This window comes from Trachypithecus francoisi, unplaced genomic scaffold (genome assembly GCF_009764315.1).
Source record: "Trachypithecus francoisi isolate TF-2019V2 unplaced genomic scaffold, Tfra_2.0 Lachesis_group19, whole genome shotgun sequence".
NCBI classification, from domain to species: domain Eukaryota; kingdom Metazoa; phylum Chordata; class Mammalia; order Primates; family Cercopithecidae; genus Trachypithecus; species Trachypithecus francoisi.
In genome coordinates, this window is record NW_022681464.1 from 34,151,848 (window position 1) to 34,158,976 (window position 7,129).

General features: G+C 37.9%; 1 protein-coding gene across 2 annotated transcripts in view; it reads right to left on the reverse strand.

Moving 5' to 3' along the window:
• Positions 1 to 7,129, reverse strand: part of MIB1 (mindbomb E3 ubiquitin protein ligase 1) — a 141,203-nt gene that overhangs the window by 33,301 nt on the left and 100,773 nt on the right. The window lies entirely within an intron of this gene.

Here is a 7,129-nt window from a genome sequence, read left to right on the forward strand (position 1 = left end):
TATTAATGAAACAGTTAATGAAGAACAGCCAGATAATAATTTTTAGAAGTAGGAAAAACTTTGATAATTAAAACACTATATATGCTGAACTATCTTAGCTGACAGATTATTGTGTAGCTGGTTATCATGAATTGCAGAGTTAAAATTTGACATATGTCATTTAGAAGCGGTAAACCAAGTTTGGAGCAAAACACACAAAATGGCCATTATAATTTAATATTTAAAATTTAAAAATCAGTAATAAAATATTTCCAAAGCAAAAAATAGAAAGTTATACAAAAGAGAATTAAAGATGTAAACTCCAGGCACTGAAGAGCAGAACTAAGTTCAAGAAGTCTGAGAATGTGTTGTGGAGGATTGAAGAACCTCTAAAATTACACTTAATCATTTGGAAACTTTTATTAAACTTTTTTTTTTTTTTTTGAGATGGAGTCTCGCTCTGTCGCCCAGGCTGGAGTGCAGTGGCACCATCTCGGCTCACTGCAAGCTCTGCCTCCGGGTTCACGCCATTCTCCTGCCTCAGCCTCCCAAGTAGCTGGGACTACAGGCGCCCACCACCACACCCAGCTAATTTTTTGTATTTTTAGTAGAGACGGGGTTTCACCTTGTTAGCCAGGATGGTCTCGATCTCCTGACCTCATGATTCACCCGCCTTGGCCTCCCAAAGTGCTGGTATTGCAGGCGTGAGCCACTGCACCCAGCCTTTTATTAGACTTTTTAAACAGGTTTATGAACCCAAAGTATACTGAGAATCACAGCTTACAGAGCCCCTTCCATGGCTGTAACTGAGTTATAATCACTGTTTGGGGATAACAGACTTCTTTGGAAAGCTATGGGCTCTCCTCCAGAGAAATGCATGTCAAAATCTTTATCTATTAATACAATTTTGAATGAGTCTACAAACCCCTAAATCCCATTCATGGGCTTCATATAAGACTAAGGCTTTCTGCTTTTGTTTTCAGTCACTAGTAAGGATTTTAGTCCTCCTCATTCCATAAATTAAAATAAAATACTAGATATTGTATAGACTTTGAGATTCTCAATGGGAAAAAGTATTGGTACCACATTATACTACTGATGTTTGGATAGTCATGATGTGAATGCCATACATATCTCTTACCCTACACATTTGAGCACGTAAGAAACAGAACTTACAGGGGTAAACAGTTCTGGAAAATTTTAAAGATACAAGTATTAAATCACATGAAAAGTGAAAAAACATTTTATTAAAAACAAAATGTAAAAATAATAATGTAAATACTTGTCATTGACTTAAACAAAAATTGTGATATAATCATGTTGAGAGGAATGGTAGTAACAGAGGGTATTAGTTTTAAATCTTCATTTTCCATAACATTAAATCACTAGATGCCTATAATCGATAAATTAAGAAATTACAGGATAAATTACAAGTTGTTGGTGCGGACAAAAAAGGGGTAAGGAGGGATGAAGCAGAAGATATTTATCTTTCATTGTAAGTTTTGTAGTAACATTTGACTTAACTATGTACATATATTAGCTTGATTAAAAACTTTGTTTTTTTCTGAGACAAAGTTTCTCTTTGTTGCCCAGGCTAGAGTGCAGTTAGTGGCACAATCAGAGTTCACTGCAGTTTCAACCTCCCAGGCTCCAGTGATCCTCCTGCCTCAGCCTCCCAAGTGGCTGGGAGTATGGGTACATGCCACCATACCCAGCTAATTTTTGTGTATTTTTTGTAGAGACGGGATTTCACCATGTAACAGCCCAGGCTGGTCTTGAACTCCTGAGCTTAAGCCATCCACCCGCCTTAGCCTCCCAAAGTGCTGGGATTACAAGCATGACCCACCATGCCCAGTCTAAAAACATTTTTGAAATCAAAACACTAAGATAATATTTGGGCTTATTGCCTTGAAGTATTTTTAATATGCACCTGTATTCCTTTTAGCCTCTTAGATATATCACTGTTACAGAAAGTATTAAATTATAGTGTGGTTCACAGTAACTTCATCAAGTTTTTTTAAAGTCTTTTAGCGAACAGATATTTCTGAGAAGCTGGTTAACAGAATCATGTTTCCCACTGTCTTCCATTCTAGTTTCAGAAGTACATTCTCATATTATTAGGTTGGTGCAAAAGTAATTGCAGTTTTTGCCATTAAAAGTTAATACAATGCCAACAGCTCAAAGAAAGGAAACGGGTAGGAGAGCAATTCCTCCTCTGGGCACAAGCTGCTGGTGGAGATGAAGCCATCACGTACTTGTTCTTCTGGTCTTGCATGTCATAAGCAAACAAGCTAGGGGAAGTTGAAGTCCCTCAAAAGGGCCATGGCTCAGAAAGTTATTAAGACACTTACACAGAAACAGATATGTATTCTTAAAAGCCTGCTGGTTCTTTGCTGTCTCCTTACTTTGTGTCTTTTTGGGTTTTTCTCTCAGTAGGATATATACACATAACTGAACCGTTAGAACAAGGGAAAGACAGTAATTCCAGGCTATCACTGAAGTGACAAAAATTGTCCTACTCTCTTCCAGATCACCTTCTACAAAGTACTCAAATCCTAACATTAAAATGCAAAGGTAATGCATTTAATAAAATGTTTTTTCACTTTTCACATGATTTAATACTTGTATCTTTAAAATTTTCCAGAACTGTTTACCCCTGTAAATTCTGTTTCTTACATGTTCAAATGTGTAGGGTAAGAGATAATGCATGGCATTCACATCATGACTATCCACACATCAGGGAGGTAGTTTTCATCTCAGAACAAATCTACTCTGTTAATTAATCCCACCTACATAAATGTTGCAAATTACAATATTAAATAATCAGAATTAAAATACCATCTTTATTCCCCTTAAAATGCTGAGAAATACACCATAAAAATAAAAATTGAAAAAAATGTGACATTATTTAATAGAAATGCCTCATTTTAAACTGATTAAATGAACTGTTAAAACACTAGCAAGGTATTTTAAATAGAAATGGTGATTTGAGATCTCCCATAGAAACAATGTTCTATTGGCAAATGAATACATCAGATAAGTTAATTGAGTAAATAAAACATACAGATAACAACTAGAGCAAAAGATTTGTAGAAAAGGAAATCCAGAAGTCCAATTAAACTAAAAATTAAATCACGAGGATGGAATCACAATAAAAAAAGATAAAAGCTATGTGTCTTTATCTGGAAAATAATAACTGGTTTTAAAAGAGAGAGAGAGAAAATGGTTTGTGTGAAGACTGGAAAAATAAGGAGAAAAAAGATTTGTCTATGTATCTTCAAAATTATCCACAAAGAAAGTCTCCTGACAGGCAACCGTGGTATTCTTTTTTGCCCTGCAGTAAAATACTATATCATCACACGGAAAATTATCACAGGTTAATGACACTGTTAAGATCATCCAATCAATTGTCCTGCTCGCCAATTAATTTCCAATTTTAATTTAGCTTTTCAGACGAGATCTGTTTTCTCCCCTAGCAGAGAAAAAAAAAAAAATCTACTGATTAGCTATTTTGAGAACTGTACTTAGCAATAATATTTCTTTCTGTAAATAGTAATTTGACATTCTGACTTACATATCAATCTCTTACAAGCTTAAATAATGTTAGTCAGTCATCCCAAGTCCAATTACTTCTGGACCCATAAAGTTAATGCTCAAACCTGGACCCTGTGAAGCCTTCACTAAGCATTCTCACCTATAACATCTCTAGCTCATATCTCTAACTACAACAAATGGTCATGATTCATATCTAATACCAAAAGTGCTATAGAAATCTCTTACAAGGCCGGGCGCGGTGGCTCAAGCCTGTAATCCTAGCACTTTGGGAGGCCGAGACGGGTGGATCACGAGGTCAGGAGATCGAGACCATCCTGGTCTACACGGTGAAACCCAGTCTCTACTAAAAAATACAAAAAAAAAACTAGCCGGGCGAGATGGCGGGCACCTGTAGTCCCAGCTACTCGAGAGGCTGAGGCAGGAGAATGGCGTAAACCCGGGAGGCGGAGCTTGCAGCGAGCTGAGATCGCGCCACTGCACTCCAGCCTGGGCAACACAGCGAGACTCCGTCTCAAAAAAAAAAAAAAAAAAGAAATCTCTTACAAAATAAATATCTGTAAGGGTCAGGCGTGGTGGCTCATGCCTATAACCCGTAACATGAAACTTTGGGAGGCCAAGGCAGGTGGCACTTTGGGAGGCCGAGGCAGGTGGATCACTTGAGACCAGGAGTTCAAGACCAGCCTGGCCAACATGGTGAAACCCGTCTCCACAAAAAATCCAAAAATTAACCAGGCATGGTGGTGTATGCCTGTAATCCCAGCTACTTGGGAGGCTGAGGCAGGAGAATCACTTGAACCCTGGGAGGTGGAAGTTGGCAGTGAGTCAAGATCACACCACTACACTCCAGCCTGGGGGACAAAGCAAGACTTTGACTCAAAAAAAAAAAAAAAAAAAACTATAAGGCTATTGTAAACATTAAATGAGTTAATATATGTAAAAATATTTCAGTATACGGTCTCAAATTCTTCAATATAATAGTATTATGACAACTTTTAAGATTATCATATACTCAAACATAGTACAAATTCCTCTTTGCCCCCTCCTCTTTCCCAATACTCCTCTCATATACATACATATATGTACGAGATGGAGTCTCGCTCTGTCGCCCAGGCTGGAGTCCAGTGGCTCGATCTTGGCTCACTGCAACCTCCGCCTCCTGGGTTCAAGCAATTCTCTGCCTCAGCCTCCCGAGTAGCTGGGCTTACAGGCGCACACCACCATGCCTGGCTAATGTTTTTTTTTTTTTGTATTTTTAGTAGAGACGGGGTTTCACCATCTTGGCCAGGCCGGTCTTGCACTCCTGACCTCGTGATCCACCCACCTCGGCCTCCCAAAGTGCTGGGATTATAGGCATGAGCCACCGCACCCAGCTTCCTCCTATATTCTTGATCTTGATAACCCTTCTTACTATTTAATCAGCCATTCTACTCAGAAACCAGGGAATCATTCTAGACTCTTTCCCCCTCTTCTTATGTCCACATTCAATTTGTCCTGACATTTCTTCTTTTTAAAACTAAACTGTTCTTCCCAATGGCCCCCAGTCTCCCTTCCACTGTATTCTCTATACACCCCACACAAATCTGACCATTTCACAATTTTCACATATTCTTTTTAAAAAAATCTTTTAAAAATAAGACTAGTCTTGATAAAAAAAAAAAAAATTCTAAAATATACTTCCCTGCCTTTAATACACTTTTAAAAGAACATGAGACTAAACGTAATATTTCCTTGAAATCAATTACAGCAAAATCAACTTGATTTTTACTAAGCTGTGGAGAAACACTACAGATAGCCCCAAATAAAAACCAATGCAAGGGTCAACTAGCCAGGAGTGGGTGAATTAATTTTTGTTTTTGTTTTTAAATAATCTATTTTAGAGCAATGTTAGATTTATAGAACACTGCAAAGCTAGTACAGAGTTTCCATATACTCCTCATCCTTGTTATTAACATTTTACATAGTATGGTACATTTGTTACAATAAACCAATGTTGAAGCACTGTTATTAACCAAAGCCCACACTTGAGATTTCCTTAGTTTTATTCAATGTTCTTTCTCTGCTCCAGAATACCACATTACATTTAGTTGTCTTTTCTCCTTAGCTCCCTTTGGTTGTGACAGTTTCCCAGACTTTCCTTGTTTTTGATGAGTCTGACAGTTTTGAAGAGTACTAATGGGATATCTGTAGAATATTCCCAAGTTGGAATTCATCTGATGTTTTTCTCATGATTACACTGTGCTATTGGTTCTTAGTAAGAAGGCCACAGAGATAAAGTGCCATTTAATCACATCACACCAAGGATACATACTATCAGCATGCCATGTGACTCCAGAAGTTAACCTTGATCACCTGGCTGAAGTAGTGTTCGTCATGTTTTTCCAGTGTAAACATTTCCATATCCCTAAACTATGCTCTTAGGAAGGAGGTGACTATGTACAGCCCACATTTAAGGAGCGGAAAGTTATACTTCACCTCCTTGAGGGTGAAGTAGCTATGTAAGTTATTTGAACCAAGACCTATAGCCCGCTCATCTTAATCAAAAATTGCCAACCCCCTCAAAAAAAATAATAATAATACAGGGCCTCAAGAAAAGAGGTCATCTTTGGGCCCAGCCTGCAAGATATGCTAAGGGAAAGTTAAGCAAAACAGCTTCTGGTCCCCTCACTCTCATGTCAACAGTAGTAGTTCAGAGCAGCCTGTCTCCTCTCTTTCCATGGGACAGGCAATCTTAGGAAGACATACTATAACCACAAGGACAGTTGCAGGCTGTTTCCTGCAGCACTTTAGTTAATTAAGAGGAGACTGTTAAGCTGCAAGGGCTGAGGTCTGTAGAGTTACTGGGATAAAGGTGTTATCAACTTGAGAATTCAGTAATTTTGTTAAGCCAATAGACTGTCTCACCTGCGGAGTATAGTATATGTGATTTGGAGATATTTTTCCTAATGCTCAATTTGGTTGTTTTCCAAGAGGTTAAGGACATGGATGTTTTAAAGATAAGATCTTACTACCAGTTAAGCAGGCATTTGTGAATAGTGCCAAAGAAGCATTAAGTTCCGGAACAACTAATAGCAGTGCCTAGCATAATCCCTGGCACATGATAGTACTCAAACGTTTGCTGAATGATGAACAAATGAGTTCTAAGAAGTAGAGGGGACAAGCAGCTGTCTACATTGGTATGTAGTATTCAAGTGGCACTGGGTCAATTTTTACGGCCTGCCATGCTTTGCAATCTTTCTTCAGAGGCAGGCAACATTTTCCCAAACCCTACTAGCTAAACTGTGGAGGACTTACATATTAGCATTACTTAACGCAAAACAACATTAGAATAGTACTGTAGTACATATTAGGTGTTCAATAAACGCTTGCTAAATTAATGAACAACCTCTCAAATAGGTAAAGTAGATTAGTCGAGAATTCAAAAAGGAATTTATTAAGAAAACTGATCAACTGCCAGTAGTTCTTCCCGGCATGCTAAAAGCAGGTTACTATACAACTGAGCACATTTTGATCAAAAAGGTAGACTTCGTATACCTAGTATAGGGAACTCAAAGTTTTGCTGAATGGAAGAAATGAATAAACAAATAATAAAATAATC